This window comes from Anomaloglossus baeobatrachus, chromosome 4 (assembly GCF_048569485.1).
Source record: "Anomaloglossus baeobatrachus isolate aAnoBae1 chromosome 4, aAnoBae1.hap1, whole genome shotgun sequence".
In the NCBI taxonomy this organism is placed as follows: domain Eukaryota; kingdom Metazoa; phylum Chordata; class Amphibia; order Anura; family Aromobatidae; genus Anomaloglossus; species Anomaloglossus baeobatrachus.
This window is the reverse complement of record NC_134356.1, coordinates 652090232-652105481: the sequence shown is the minus strand read 5'-3', so window position 1 is coordinate 652105481 and position 15250 is coordinate 652090232. Positions and strand designations below refer to the sequence as shown.

At 43.9% G+C, this 15250-nt stretch overlaps 6 non-coding genes across 6 annotated transcripts; 2 read left to right on the top strand and 4 right to left on the bottom strand.

The window, feature by feature from the left end:
* Positions 1 to 1388: 1388 nt before the first annotated feature.
* On the bottom strand, positions 1389 to 1460 carry TRNAE-CUC (transfer RNA glutamic acid (anticodon CUC)). The gene has a single exon. It is a non-coding gene; the product is annotated as a tRNA-Glu (tRNA).
* A 7110-nt stretch (positions 1461 to 8570) lies between these two features.
* On the bottom strand, positions 8571 to 8643 carry TRNAK-CUU (transfer RNA lysine (anticodon CUU)). Its single transcript has one exon. It is a non-coding gene; the product is annotated as a tRNA-Lys (tRNA).
* Positions 8644 to 9756: 1113 nt separating this feature from the next.
* Positions 9757 to 9829, top strand: TRNAK-UUU (transfer RNA lysine (anticodon UUU)). The gene has a single exon. It is a non-coding gene; the product is annotated as a tRNA-Lys (tRNA).
* A 2300-nt stretch (positions 9830 to 12129) lies between these two features.
* On the bottom strand, positions 12130 to 12202 carry TRNAK-CUU (transfer RNA lysine (anticodon CUU)). The gene has a single exon. It is a non-coding gene; the product is annotated as a tRNA-Lys (tRNA).
* Positions 12203 to 13266: 1064 nt separating this feature from the next.
* Positions 13267 to 13339, top strand: TRNAK-UUU (transfer RNA lysine (anticodon UUU)). Its single transcript has one exon. It is a non-coding gene; the product is annotated as a tRNA-Lys (tRNA).
* A 1515-nt stretch (positions 13340 to 14854) lies between these two features.
* On the bottom strand, positions 14855 to 14927 carry TRNAK-CUU (transfer RNA lysine (anticodon CUU)). Its single transcript has one exon. It is a non-coding gene; the product is annotated as a tRNA-Lys (tRNA).
* Positions 14928 to 15250: the final 323 nt, after the last annotated feature.

Below are 15250 nucleotides of genomic sequence, written 5' to 3'. Positions count from 1 at the left end.
TCTACAATGAGAGGGGGGGGGGCAAGGTTCAAGTGCTTATTTACAATGACAATCCAGCCATCTCACCGAAATGGGGCTAGATAGTGGTTTCCTCGACCAGTTGGCCCGAGCCTTGAGATGCCTTTGGGTGCCATGGAGTTTGATGTGGAGTTATGTTGTGAGAAGTTGTAGAGGGACTATGTGAATCGAATCTGATTAGGGAGTGTGATAGGCCACCCTAAAAAGATGCGTTTTTAGGGACCGTCTGAAGCTGAGTAAGTTGTGATTTGTCCTAACTTCTTGGGGTAGAGCGTTCCAGAGGATTGGTGCAGCTCGGAAGAAGTCTTGGATCTGGGAGTGGGAGGTTCGAATTAGTGTGGATATTAGTCGAAAACCGCTTGCAGAGCGTAGAGAACGGGTGGGGTGATAGACAGAGAGGAGGGTGGAGATGTAGGGGGGTGCCGCACTGTGGAGAGCTTTGTGGGTGAGAACAAGCAGTTTGAATTGGATCCTGTGATATATGGGCAGCCAGTGCAATGACTGGCACAGAGAGGAGGCATCTGAGTAACGGTTAGCCAGATAGGTGACTCTGGCTGCTGCATTAAGGATGGACTGAAGAGGAGAGAGTCTAGTTAGGGGGAGACCAATTAATAGAGAGTTACAGTATTATGATACACAGCCAAGATAAGTGCACGGCTGGGGGCTGCAGCCTGTAGCCATGTGCTTTATCGCACTCCAATTTCTTTTATTTATTTATTTTTACACCACTATAGAGACACAGACAGCGTGTGTGATTTTAACCAATCACAGACGCTGTCACACAGAGTGGGGGCGTGGTCTGACTGCTACCAATCACACGCTGGGACTGACAGTCAGTGGGGTAAGAAGTGAATATGTATGAAGGTTAATTGGCAGCCTCAGAAGTAGTGTTACCGCCGCGCAGGAATCTCGGTAAGGCTAGTTTCACACATCCGGCTTTTCGCCGGTTTGCCACTTCCGGCACACGCCAGTGCAGTGTATACAGTACAGTGGCAGCGCGACAAGTGCCGGTCACATGCTGTCATGTGACCGGAGCATGTGACCCGGAAGTTACAGTGCTGCCACTGTACTATATACACTGTACTGGAGTGTGCCGGAACCGTCAAACCGGGGAAAAGCCGGATGTGTGAAACTAGCTTAAGTATAACGCTCCTGCACTAACCCACCTATCCCTTTCTACCACCATTTTACAGCACAATGTTTGGGTCCCCATAGACTTTTATAGGGTTTGGTATCCAGGCAGATGTTCAGGTTCAAGTCCGTTCCCTAACCTGAATTGTTTAAAAACATTTGCGGGTTTGCCAATGTCTATTAATATAATATTATTCATATATAAACTTTGTTGTAGAATAATAAAAAAAATATATATTTTCCCTGACCGGGAATCGAACCCGGGCCGCGGCGGTGAGAGCGCCGAATCCTAACCACTAGACCACCAGGGAAGATGGAGAAAAGGTGTCTTATATTTGCTTGTGTACGATATGCTACATGTGTACTGCAGTCTCTAAAATAACGTATTTCAGCTGTAGATGTGTAACTTGATGTGACATGGATCCACACGGTGCAGCTCATGCGGAGCTATATTTCTGACAGTAGACTGGTCTACACATCTGCTAAGGTTTGTGTAAATATAAAGGATGGAGCCAGAGGCAAAGTTTTGTTACTTTCTAAGCAATGCAAACATTTTCATAAAATCGGCATTCACCCAGAGCCTGGAAGTCTGATTCTCTAGCAACAGAGTTATCCATCACACTGGGGTCGACCATCGTCTCTTCCCCAGTAGCTTGTTGAGCACCTCCTGACCTAGGGGCGCATCTTCCAGCACTATATCCAATTCCCTCAGTTGTACGCTCCGTCAAGTTTTCTTGGCTTAATAAGGAAGTAGATTGCCAGACCTTTATTCCGCAGAGTAATGTGGCTCCCATGAAGGAGTCACACTCAGAGTTGTAGGTTGTCAATACAAACTGCCTCATCGCCCATCGCTCCTCTGCTGACGTCACCACTGGGCAGTATGGTTAGTTTGGTACCTTAATTGAACCTGTGCACCTTGGGGTATCCCTGATGGCAAAATACATTGCCGACGGTATGGCGTTCAATATCACTAATTCACACAAATACACACAATACAGACATAAAAACACAATACGCTCAACAAATACACAATACAGACATCACATACACAATAAAGACATCAAATATATAATACAGACAACAAAATACAATACAGACATCAAAAACACAATACAGACAACAAAATACACAATACAGACAACAAAATACACAATACAGACATCAAATACACAATACAGACATCAAATATACAATACAGACATCGAATATACAATACAGACAACAAAATACAATACAGACAACAAAAATACAATACAGACATCAAAAACAGAAAACAAAATACAATACAGACATCAAATACACAATACAGACAACAAAATACAATACAGACATCAAATACACAATACAGACAACAAAATACAATACACACATCAAATATACAATACAGAAAACAATATACAATACAGACATCAAAAACACAATACAGAAAACAAAATACAATACCGACATCAAATACACAATACAGACAACAAAATACAATACAGACATCAAATATACAATACAGACATCAAAAACACAATACAGAAAACAAAATACAATACAGACAACAAAAATACAATACAGACATCAAAAACAGAAAACAAAATACAATACAGACATCAAATACAAAATACAATACAGACAACAAAAATACAATACAGACATCAAAAACAGACAACAAAATACAATACAGACATCAAATACACAATACAGACAACAAAATACAATACACACATCAAATATACAATACAGAAAACAATATACAATACAGACATCAAAAACACAATACAGAAAACAAAATACAATACCGACATCAAATACACAATACAGACAACAAAATACAATACAGACATCAAATATACAATACAGACATCAAAAACACAATACAGACATCAAAAACACAATACAGACATCAAAAACACAATACAGAAAACAAAATACAATACAGACATCAAATACACAATACAGACATCAAATACACAATACAGACAACAAGATACAATGACAACAAATACATAATACACACAACAAAATGCACAATACAGACATCAAATACAGACTACAAATACCCAGCAGCTTAAAAATGTTTCATGCGGATTATAATGGGAGCAATTTACTGTTCGGAGCATGGTCCCTCTGGAGCCTCGGGTCCTGGGCGGTAGCCCAGATTGCCCTCCTTATAATCCGCCTCTTCATATGTGATGCCCCTGGACTAGTAAGGTCATCACAGGGTACTGGACACTCTTTATCCAGGGGAGCAAAAAGAGTAAAGTGGTAGCCCTCGAGCAGTGAGGAGCTAGGGAGCGTGTGTCTCTCGGAGAGTAAAGAGGTTGGGTTGCAGACGATGGTCTGGGCCCGGAGGAGTCGGAGATCCGATCGCGGGATATTGGGACTGGGTGCCTGGACCTAGTCTTGTAGGATGGGCAGCAGCTCGAGTACAATAGCCGATCTGGGAACGAAAGCACGGCGGGGTACTGGACCCTAGGTCAGGGAGTAGCTTCAAGCAACCCGGCAATTAATCTGTGAAGGATAGTGACTTTATGGACTGTGCCCACGAAGCTCAGAGATCAGGGGTACTAGCGCAACAAGGGGGATAGGGATTTCCAATTCAAGCAGCCCACAGAAATCCCAATCGTGAGCAAGCACCTCTACTAACAATAGGGAGCGAGGCCCAGACAGCTTTATGCTTATGACGGGCCACTTGGACACTTCTAAAATTGTGCACGGAGGCAGGCTCCGGCCCATCAGGCAGTACTGTAGGGGACGGATACCCGGACGGGCTCCCCCAAGAGGGCAGCGGCACCCAGAGACTTGGTTTACCTTGTTGTCAGAGTCTGCTTTCATCACCGACGCTGTCTGAGTGAGTACCTGGTCATAATATTATATTAATAGACATTGGAAAACCCGCAAATTTTTTAAAAAAAAATCAGGTTAGGGAACGGACTTGAACCTGAACATCTGCCTGGATGCCAAACCCCATAAAAACTATGGGGACCCGAACATTGTGCTGTAAAATGGTGGTAGAAAGGGATAGGTGGGTTAGTGCAGGAGCGTTATACTTAGGCTAGTTTCACACATCCGGCTTTTCCCTGGTTCCGGCGCATGCCAGTACAGTGTATACAGTACAGTGGCAGCACTGTAACTTCCGGGTCACATGCTCCGGTCACATGACAGCATGTGACCGGCACTTGTCGCGCTGCCACTGTACTGTATACACTGCACTGGCGTGCGCCAGAGGCAGCAGATCGGCAAAAAGTCGGAAGTGTGTAACTAGCCTTACCGAGATTTCTGTGCAGCGGTAACACTACTTCTGAGGCTGCCAATTAACCTTCATACATATTCACGTCTTATCCCACTGACTGTCAGTACCAGCGTGTGATTGGTAGCAGTCAGACCGCGCTCCCACTCTGTGTGACAGCGTCTGTGATTGGTTAAAATCACACACGCTGTCTGTGTCTCTATAGTGGTGTAAATATAAATAAATAAAATAAATTGGAGTGCGATAAAGCACATGGCTACAGGCTGCAGCCCCCAGCCGTGCACTTATCTTGGCTGTGTATCATAATAAGAGGAACCGCATGCAGCTTTTTTTTAAAATTATTTACATAAATAATTTAAAAAAACAGTGTGTGGTCCCCCTCAATTTGGATACCGAACCATGATAAAGCTGACAGCTAGGGGCTGGTATTCTCAGGCTGGGGAGGCCCATGGTTATTAAAATGCAAAATATGGATGTACTTACACTGCCTCACACCCTCTTGCCGTGATCCTGTTTCTGTTATATCTAATGAAAGATGTAAAAAGTTATCATAACACTTATCCGCCATACTTGTACAGTGTTTTCCCAAAAATAAGACACCTTCGTACGTTTTTTTTGCCCCCAAAAATGTGCTAGGGCTTACATTCAGGGAAAAAATGGTTGGGGGTAAGTTTACCATGCAAAAAAGTGCAGATCCTCGTTCCCAGGAGAATCATATTTACTGGACCTCGGGCGTCTGCGTCGCTCCTAGGTCTTCCTGCGATCTTCGGTGGGCGCTCCCAGCAGGTGTGCTCCATGTGGTCCTCCTACTCTCCACTATAATGAACAAATACAAAATAAAAAGTTATAAAAGATAGAAAAGAGAAAAAATATTAGAAAGAAAAAAAGGAAAATACAATACATAATGACCATTGATAAACCAGGGAATATTGTTTATCAGCAAAATAATAATAATAATAACAATAATAATAATTTTTATTTGTATAGCGCCAACATATTCTGCAGCGCTTTACAATTCAGGAGGATCATATACAAACAAGTAACAGTTATACAAAAATACAAAATTTAGAGGGAAAAAAAGACAACCCTGCTCGTGAGAGCTTACAATCTACAATGAGATGGGGGGGTAAGGTACAAGTGCTTATTTACAATGACAATCCAGCCATCTCACGGAAATGGGGGATAGATAATGGCTTCCTGGACCAGTTGGCCAGAACCTTGAGATGCATTTGGGTGCCATGGAGTTTGACGTGGGGTTATGTTCTGAGACATTGTGAAGGGACTATGTGAATTTAGTTTGGCTAGGGAGTGTGATAGGCCTCCCTAAAAAGATGCGTTTTTAGAAGCTGAGTAAGTTGTGATTTGTCCTAACTTCTTGGGGTAGAGCGTTCCAGAGGATTGGTGCAGCTCAGGAGAAGTCTTGGATCCGGGAGTGGGAGGTTCGGATTAGTGCGGATGTTAGTCCAAAGTGATTTGCAAAGCGTAGAGAACGGGTGGGGTGATAGACAGAAAGGAGGGTGCCGCACTGTGGAGAGCTTTGTGGGTGAGAACAAGCAGTTTGAATTGGATCCTGTGATATATGGGCAGCCAGTGCAATGACTGGCACAGAGCAGAGGCATCCGAGTAGCGGTTAGCCAGATAGGTGACCCTGGCTGCTGCATTAAGGATGGACTGTAGAGGGGAGAGTCTAGTTAGGGGGAGACCAATAAATAGAGAGTTACAGTAGTCAAGGCGAGAGTGGATCAGGGCCACGGTGAGGGTTTATGTCGTTTGCATTGTGAGAAAGGGGCGGATTCTAGAGATGTTCTTGAGGTGCAATGAATGATTTTGAACAATTATATGCACAAGAATGTCAAAGAGCAAAACAAATACATAAGTCTGGGGTGGGGGGGGGGTCTCTCCTGACAAGGTGCAGTTTTTGTGCAGAAAAAACTGCAGCGTGCGTGTGATGGTGGGATATGGGGGAGGTGCATCTTGCTGCACAGATTCCTATTTCAAGCTTGGTTCATTGTCTTATTTGAACTACTTCTGTGTACATTTCTATTGTTGTAGGTAATCACCCCCTATAGTGCAAGGTTGTAGCCTCTTGAGGCACTTCCATCCCTGGGAGTAGGGGGAGGTGGGCCTAGAGTCCAACTAGTGTAAACTCTCTGCTTACCTGGGAGATTCAGTCAGTGTGAAACTTGAAGAAAGAAGATTGATCCTCTGGGAGGGAATAGCTGAGGCTGGATCCTAGAGCCGGTATATGGACAGTTACAGACTGGAGATCAGTGGCCACGTGGGATTGCGTTTTGTTGTTCACCTGTTGGACTGAAGGAACTCATATAAGGACCATTGCCCTATTTTCCCTGGCATCGGAATACCAGGCGGTGCCCCTGGATCTTTTGTTTTGTTGTGGACTCCTTGCAGACTTTAAGGATCTATATTTATGTTTGGTGCTTTATCTTTGTGGTTCCAATAAAGCCCTTTGGATTGTTCCTTGGCCTGTTGCCCCTCCTTGCTCTGCTGTACACCCCGTCACAGTGCGCACATAGCCTTACACTGTAGAAGCGTTGATAGAGCATCAGACTTGCAATCTGACTTCCAGTCCCTGTTTGTGCGTATGCCGACTTTATGAAAATGTTTGCATTGCTTACAAATTAACAACATTGACTTCTTTTTTTCTGTCACGTTTGCCTATGGCTCCATCCGTTATATTTAGACAAACCTTAGCAGATGTGTAGACCAGTCTACTGTCAGAAATATAGCTCCGCATGAGCTGCTCCGTGTGGATCCATGTCAGATCACATTGCACGTCTACAGCTGAAATACGTTACTATTTTAGAGACTGCAGTACACATGCAGCATATCGCACACAAGCAAATATAAGAAGCAACGATGTAGCTTCCCTGGTGGTCTAGTGGTTAGGATTCGGCGCTCTCACCGCCGCGGCCGGGTTCGATTCCCGGGCAGGGAAAAAGATTTTTTTTTCCATTACTCTACAAAGTTTATATATGAATAATATATTAGTAATAGAGATGGGCGAATCCGCAGATGTTCAAGTCCGACGGGTCCAGCCGGATTTAAAAAAAAAAAAATATCCAGTTCGGGAACAGATTTCTACCTGAACATCTTCCTGTATGCCGAAACCCATAGTCTATGGGGACCCGAACATTGTGCTGTAAAATGGTGGTAGAAAGGGATGGGTGGGTTAGAGCAGGAGTGTTATACTTACTGAGTTTACAACATGGCTGTAACACTATTTCCAAGGCCGCTCATTGCCCTTATATATATTCACTGCTTCCCCCGCCCACTATCATTTGATTGGTTGCAGTCAGACCGCGCCCCACTCTGTGTGACAGCATCTGTGATTGGTTGGAATCATACATGCTGTCTGTGTCTCTATAGTGGTATCAAAATAAATAAAAAAAATTGGCGTAGGGTCCCCCCAATATCATGATACTCAGCACAGACAAAGCATACGGCTACAGGCTGCAACCCCCAGCCCTGCACTCTTGGCTGTGAATCAGGATACGAGGGACCACATGTAGCTTTCTTTTATTATTAAACTAAAAAATTTTAAAAATAGCATGTGGTCCCCCCCAATTTTGATTCCCAACCATGATAAAGCAGACAGCTGGGGGCTGGTATGCTCAGGCTGGGGAGATCCATGCTTAATAAAATACAAAATATGGATGCACTTACACTGCCCCACACCCTCTTACCCTGATCCCGTTTCTGTCATAGCTAATGAAAGCTGAACAACATCCCCTGTAAAAATAAAAGTAAAATGATCATGATAGTATTATTTAATTTTACATTATTCATATAGAAAGTTTGTTGTAGATTAATACATATATAATACAGATTAATACAATATGTATAAAAACAATAATCAAACCCGGGACGCGGCGGTGAGAGCGCCGAATCCTAACCACTGGACCACCAGGGAAGGATGACTCCATTTCCTGTAGATTACAATGGCAAACTGCAGTGAGGTGGAGACCCTAATAAGGATGGTGAGCAGCAGATTACCTTCCCTGAAACGGTTTCTGATACTTGAGACACATGTATTTTATATGGGAAGAGTCAATAGGTGGTGCTAGAGTTTGCTTCTGGGAAGAGTGAAACAAGTGGAACAATATCTGATAACATCGTAGGGAGGACAAAAATCAGGGCAGAGGAATAGAGTGACAAAAGAAAGCGCCCAACGTGGGGCTCGAACCCACGACCCTGAGATTAAGAGTCTCATGCTCTACCGACTGAGCTAGCCGGGCTTCTTGTCTGGGCCTTGATGTCAGTCTCGTAGACTCAAGTTTCCGAGTGATGGGATTGTGATTGATATGTGTTGATGAAGAGTGGGCAAAATGAAGTATAGTCATAATTTGATGGCTTTTGCTTATAATTGTGCACACTTCTTCCTACTACTGAGTTATGGACTCCATAAAAGAAGGATAATATGGACCAAGGTGGTGACTCGTAAGAAGTCACTTATGAGTCTGTGATGAAGAGTTTGGTCGGCGTCCCATCACCATGCCCTCCTGCAATCACTGGTTATTCTCAGTGTAATCTTTAGCACTTAAGGGAAAAGTAAAGGGAATTTATCACCCACAAAACTTAATGTAACCACCCAATAAACACCATATCTGCACAGCTTTGGTGTTATCTAAAAACCATTTTATTACATTGGTAAATGAGGCTCCTCGGTGCACGTGACGTCAAGTGTCCTGTGTGATATACGGACAAGACAGGAGCGTCATAGGAAAATCCTATATTCTCACCAATGTAACACTTATCGGCCATACTGGAAGAACTTTCATTCAAATACATGACACTAACAGAATCCCTCTTTGCTTCCTTTCTTTTCACTCATTTCTCCTCTCTTTTCTTTTGACATTTATCTTCTCCTTTCCCTCATTCTTTTCTTTTTTATCCTCCTCTCCTGCCTCTTTATATATATGTGTATGTATATATATATATTTATTTTATATTCAGTTTTTTTGTACTTTTGATCCATTTTTTTGACCCAATATGAATTTTGAATATTGTGAATAATACAGAATTGACACATGTATGTCATTTATTACCACCGTTTGTATGGTTTTTTCCTCTTTGTTGTATACCATTTATTTTGTATTTATTTTTGTATTTATTTATTTCTGTATAGTGCTACTGAGGAAGGTCCACATAGGACCGAAAACGTTTTTGTTACGCACATGAATAAATTTTTCTTCAAATCATCTTGGGAGTGCCTTGTATACTTCTCACTGTTTGGCTTTGGAACCTGAAGTGCACCCCAATATCTCCGACGCATATATAGGAAGTGCCATTCTCTTCTTGCTATACTGGAAGAACTGGCAAAGATGTCACCGAGGAAAGGTATCACATGAGCCCGGATAGCTCAGTCCGTAGAGCATCAGACTTTTAATCTGAGGGTCCAGGGTTCAAGTCCCTGTTTGGGCGCTAAATATTTTTTGCAAAGTAACATCCATCAAATTTTATGTTGAAAATTGTTCCTTATTGTAGTGAGCTATAAAACAAACAATGATGATCTACAAAAACTTCTTTTAACAAGCTGCGTTACATTGTAACACACAATCAGATCTTCAGTGTTGTCCCATGAAAAGATATAATAAAACATTTAGAAAAATGTGAGAGTTAATAATATTAAATTATTAATATACTAGAAGGTGGCCCGATTCTACGCATCGGGTATTCTAGAATTTACGTATTGTGTAGTTAATGTATGATTTTTGTTATATATATATATATATAGATGTTGTTGTGTGTAGTTACCAAGTGTTTGTGTAGGGCGCTGTACATGTTCTGGGTGTTGGCTGGGTGTGACGGGGGGTGAGAGCGGTGTTGTTTGTGTGTTGCGTTGTGTGTGTTGTGTTGTTTGTGGAGCGCTGTGTGTCTGTAGTGTTGTGTGTGTGTTGCGCGATTTGTGTGGGTGTGGGGTGTGTGTGTGTGTTTTGGTGGGAGGTATGTTTTGTGCAATGTGTGTGTTGTGCGGTATGTGCGTATATTTGTGTGTGCCGCGGTGTTTGTGTGTTGGGTGTTGTGTGTGGCGTTGTCTGTGTGTGTGGGTGTCTGTGTAGGGCGGTGTTTGTGGTTCCCAGTGTGTGTGTGGTGTGTTGTGCAGTGCTTGTGTGTGTTTTGGGGGGAGGTGTGCACCCCCCATCGTGCTCCATCCCCCATGCTGCACACCCCCCATCGTGCTCCATCCCCCATGCTGCGCACCCCCCATCGTGCTCCATCCCCCATGCTGCGCACTCCCCATCGTGCTCCATCCCCCATGCTGCGCATTCCCGATCGTGCTCCATCCCCCATGCTGTGCACTCCCAAACGTGCTCCTTCCCCCATGCTGCACACCCCCCATCGTGCTCCATCCCCCATGCTGCGCACTCCCCATTGTGCTCCATCCCCCATGCTGCGCACTCCCAAACGTGCTCCATCCCCCATGCTGCGCACTCCCCATTGTGCTCCATCCCCCATGCTGCGCACTCCCAAACGTGCTCCATCCCCCATGCTGCGCACTCCCCATTGTGCTCCATCCCCCATGCTGCGCACTCCCCATCGTGCTCCATCCCCCATGCTGCGCATTCCCGATCGTGCTCCATCCCCCATGCTGCACACTCCCAAATGTGCTCCATCCCCATGCTGCGCACTCCCCATCGTGCTCCATCCCTCATGCTGCGCACTCCCCATCGTGCTCCATCGACCATGCTGCGCATTCCCCATCGTGCTCCATCCTCATACACGCACACACCCGATCGCATACACGCACACACACATTGACGATATCGCACATACGCGCTCACACTCACAACATCCGGAGATACCACATGCTTCTGGCCATGTGATCTTCTGGCAGGTCCTGGAAGGTCACTGCACAGTATCGCCGCCGAGAAGCAAGCGATATCACTGGAAGTTGTGAGTGTGTGGATGCGATCTGATGTGTGTGTGAGGTGTGTGTGAGAGTGAGTGTGATCTGATGTGTGTGTGTGTCTGTTGTTATGTGTGTGCGTGTGTGTGTATTCCGCCACTGCAGGACCTTGATGCGCTCACCTGGGAGCCGGTGTACGCTGGTAACCATGCTACACAATTTTACTCGATGTGTACCATGGTTACCAGCGTACCCCGCCCCCCGCTCGCACGGGAGCCCACAACAGCGTACGCTGGCAACCCCAGCAATGCGAGGGTATGTGTCGGCTGGGTTGTGGGCTCCCGGAGGTACAGCACTCACCTGGGAGTCGGGGCTCCGTGTCGGTTCGGGGAATGCGTGCGGGGGGCAGGGCCATAGCGAGCGTGTAATGCTTGAGGGGGCGGGGCGTTGCCGAGTTAACAATGCGTGCAGGGGGCCTGATCGAGCGGCCAATCCGTGCGGGGGGGCGGAGCCGAGGCGAGGTGAGCTGCCAATCCGTCCGGGGGGGCGGAGCCGAGGCGAGGTGAGCGGCCAATCCGTGCGGGGGGGGGCGGAGCAGAGGCGAGCGGCCAATGAGACGCTTGTCGCGGTAAGGACAGAATTTTGGAGCAAGACAGACAGACAGACAGAATAAGGCAATTATATATATATAGATAAAGTTTGTTGTAGATCATTAATGAAAAAAAAAGTATTTAGCTGACCAGGAATTAAAACCTGCCTAATCAGCACCAAATCCTAACCACTAGACCACCAGGGAAAGATGAATCTATATCATGTAGATTACCATGGTGAAATTCAGTCAGATGAGATTCCCTGAGACTTGGACAAAATTAACCGCCCAACGTGGGGCTCGAACCCACGACCCTGAGATTAAGAGTCTCATGCTCTACCGACTGAGCTAGCCGGGCTTCTTGTCTGTACCTTGGGATTGTGATTGCCTTGTGGTGATGAAGAGTGGGCAACTAAAATGATTATGATGGAATTAATAATATAAAATTATTCATATATAAAGTTTGTTGTAGAGCGTTGAAAAAAATAAGTTATTTCAATGACCGGGAATCGAACCCAGGCCACGGCAGTGAGAGCGCCGACTCCTAACCACTAGACCAGCAGGGAAGGATAACTCCATCTATGGCAAACTTCAGTCATGTAGAGACCCTAATGCGGATGATGCGCAGCAGATGACCTTCCCTGAGGTTTCTGATAGTATGACATGTGTTTTATATGGGAAAAGTCAACAGGTGGCACTAGAGTTCATCTCCTTCCTCATTGAAGAGACAATTTGCATATGGGAAGAGTGAAACAAGAGGAACAATATCTGATAAGATTGTAGAAAGGACAAAAATCAGATTAAGAGATTAACCTGAGATTAAGAGGCTGATGCTCTACCTACTGAGCTAGCCAGGCTTCTTGTCTCCTCCTTGATGTTTGTGATTGATATGTGGTGATGAAGATTGCGCCCAATGAAGTATAGTCTGATGACTTTTACATATAATTGTGCACACTTCTTCCTACTACTGAGTTATAGACTCCACAACAGAAGGATAATATGGACCAAGGGACCAAGGTGGTGACTCGTAAGAAGTCACTTATGAGACTGTGATGAAGAGTTTGGTCGGCGTCCCATCACCATGTCCTCCTGCAATCACTTGATATTCTCAGGAGAATATTTATCACTTAAGGGAAAAGTAAAGGAAGTTTATGACCTTCAAAACTCAACTTACACCCAATTATGGGAGACTTTACCCCAATAAAAATCATATCTGCACAGCTTTTGTTTTATCTAAAAAAACAACCCATTTCATTACATTGGTAAATGAGACTTCTCAGTGCACGTGACGCCAAGTGTCCTGTGTGATATATGGACAAGGTCGGAGCTTCATAGGGAAATCCTACATTCTGATCAATATAACACTTGTCGGCCATACTGGTAGAGCTGGCAATGATGTCACCGAGCAAAGGTATCACATGAGCCCGGATAGCTCAGTCGGTAGAGCATCAGACTTTTAATCTGAGGGTCCAGGGTTCAAGTCCCTGTTCGGGTGCTCAATATTTTTGCAAAGTAACATCCATCATATTTTATGTCGAAAATTGTTCCTTGTGGGAGTGAGCTATAAACCAAACAGTGATGATGGAAAGAAACTTCTTTTTTCAAGCTGCGTTACATTGTATCACACAGTCAGATCTTCAGTGTTGTCCCATGAAAAGATATAATAAAACATTTAGAAAATACAGAATACTGTATGTATATATGTATTTATATATATTTTTATAGGACATTTGAGAATGATGTATGCCCCAATTTTTTAATGCCGCTGTTTCATATGCCTCTTTGGGAATTGGGGCATCCAGTAGCTGTTTTAATAATTGTACATCAGTCAGGGGCTGAATACATTTCTGTCATAATTTACGCCTTTTCACCAATGCATAAAATACCAGTCTCTGTTCGGGTAAAAAAAATATTTCTATAGCTATTTTGTTCTATAAGTTACCGGTAAGGACCTTAGAGGATCCACCTCAACTGATAGCTGTAAAATCTATTAACCAAATAAATAATTTAAAAAAAATAGTGTTGTCTTTCCACTATTTTTATAACCAGCCAAGGTAAAGCAAACAGCTGGGGGCTGCTATTATCAGGCTGGGAAGGTCCATGGTTATTAGGCCTCTGCAGCCTAAAAATAGCAGCCCGGAACTGCCCCAAAAGTGGTATATCTGTGTGAAAGGGGACTTAGTTACATGATATTCTTAGCCTTATTCACTTGTCGTTTAGCAGGGACATCTGTGTTTTTCTTCTCAATGAAGGCTGTAACGTCAAACACTTTTTGTAGGTAGCGCTAATGACTGATTTTCACTAGCAGATGCCAGCTGCAGCTCTATAGTATAAATCAACCAGTGGTGCTACAGTCACAGTGTTCCCCAGGCGTTTGGTCCTAGTTCATCAGTTTAAAAATGGAGAATAATTGTTTGAAATGTCTAAATACTTATTTTTGCACAACTTTTACTTGTGATTTGTCATTTAAGTCAGGAGGGGGCATAGCCGAGCGCAGATCACAAATGTATCATAATTTACTCCACATAGTTGCCAAAATTAGGAGAAATGTAGTGACTGGCGGGAGGATTCGACAGCTGACAGATGCCTAAAGTCACTAAGAGGCACATGTTACTCCGGCGCAGCCCTCAGCGAAACGCCAGAATTGACGAATTAGTGTCTGCATTATACTGAAATGTCCTAAAATACAAAATATGGACGCACTTTCACTGCCCCACACCCTCTTTTGATCCCATTTCTGTCATATCTAAAAAAAACTGAACAACATCACCTGGAAAAATAAAACTTTAATGCTTATAATAGGATTAATAATACTAAATTATTAATATATCAAGTTTGTTGTAGATCATTAATGAAAAAAAAAGTATTTAGCTGACCAGGAATTAAAACCTGCCTAATCAGCACCAAATCCTAACCACTAGACCACCAGGGAAAGATGAATCTATATCATGTAGATTACCATGGTGAAATTCAGTCAGATGAGATTCCCTGAGACTTGGACAAAATTAACCGCCCAACGTGGGGCTCGAACCCACGACCCTGAGATTAAGAGTCTCATGCTCTACCGACTGAGCTAGCCGGGCTTCTTGTCTGGGGCTTGATGTCAGTCTGTTAGACTTCAATTCTAGAGTTTTGTGATGGGATTGTGATTGCCTTGTGGTGATGAAGAGTGGGCAACTAAAGTGATTATGATGGAATTAATAATATAAAATTATTCATATATAAAGTTTGTTGTAGATCGTTGAAAAAAAAAAAATTTTTTCCCTGACCAGGAATGCCGGGCCGCGTCAGTGAGAGCGCCAAATCCTAACCACTAGACCACCAGGGAAGGAGGACTCCATTTACTGTAGCTTACTATGGCAAACTTCAGTTACGTAGAGACCCTAATGTGGATGATGCGCAGCAG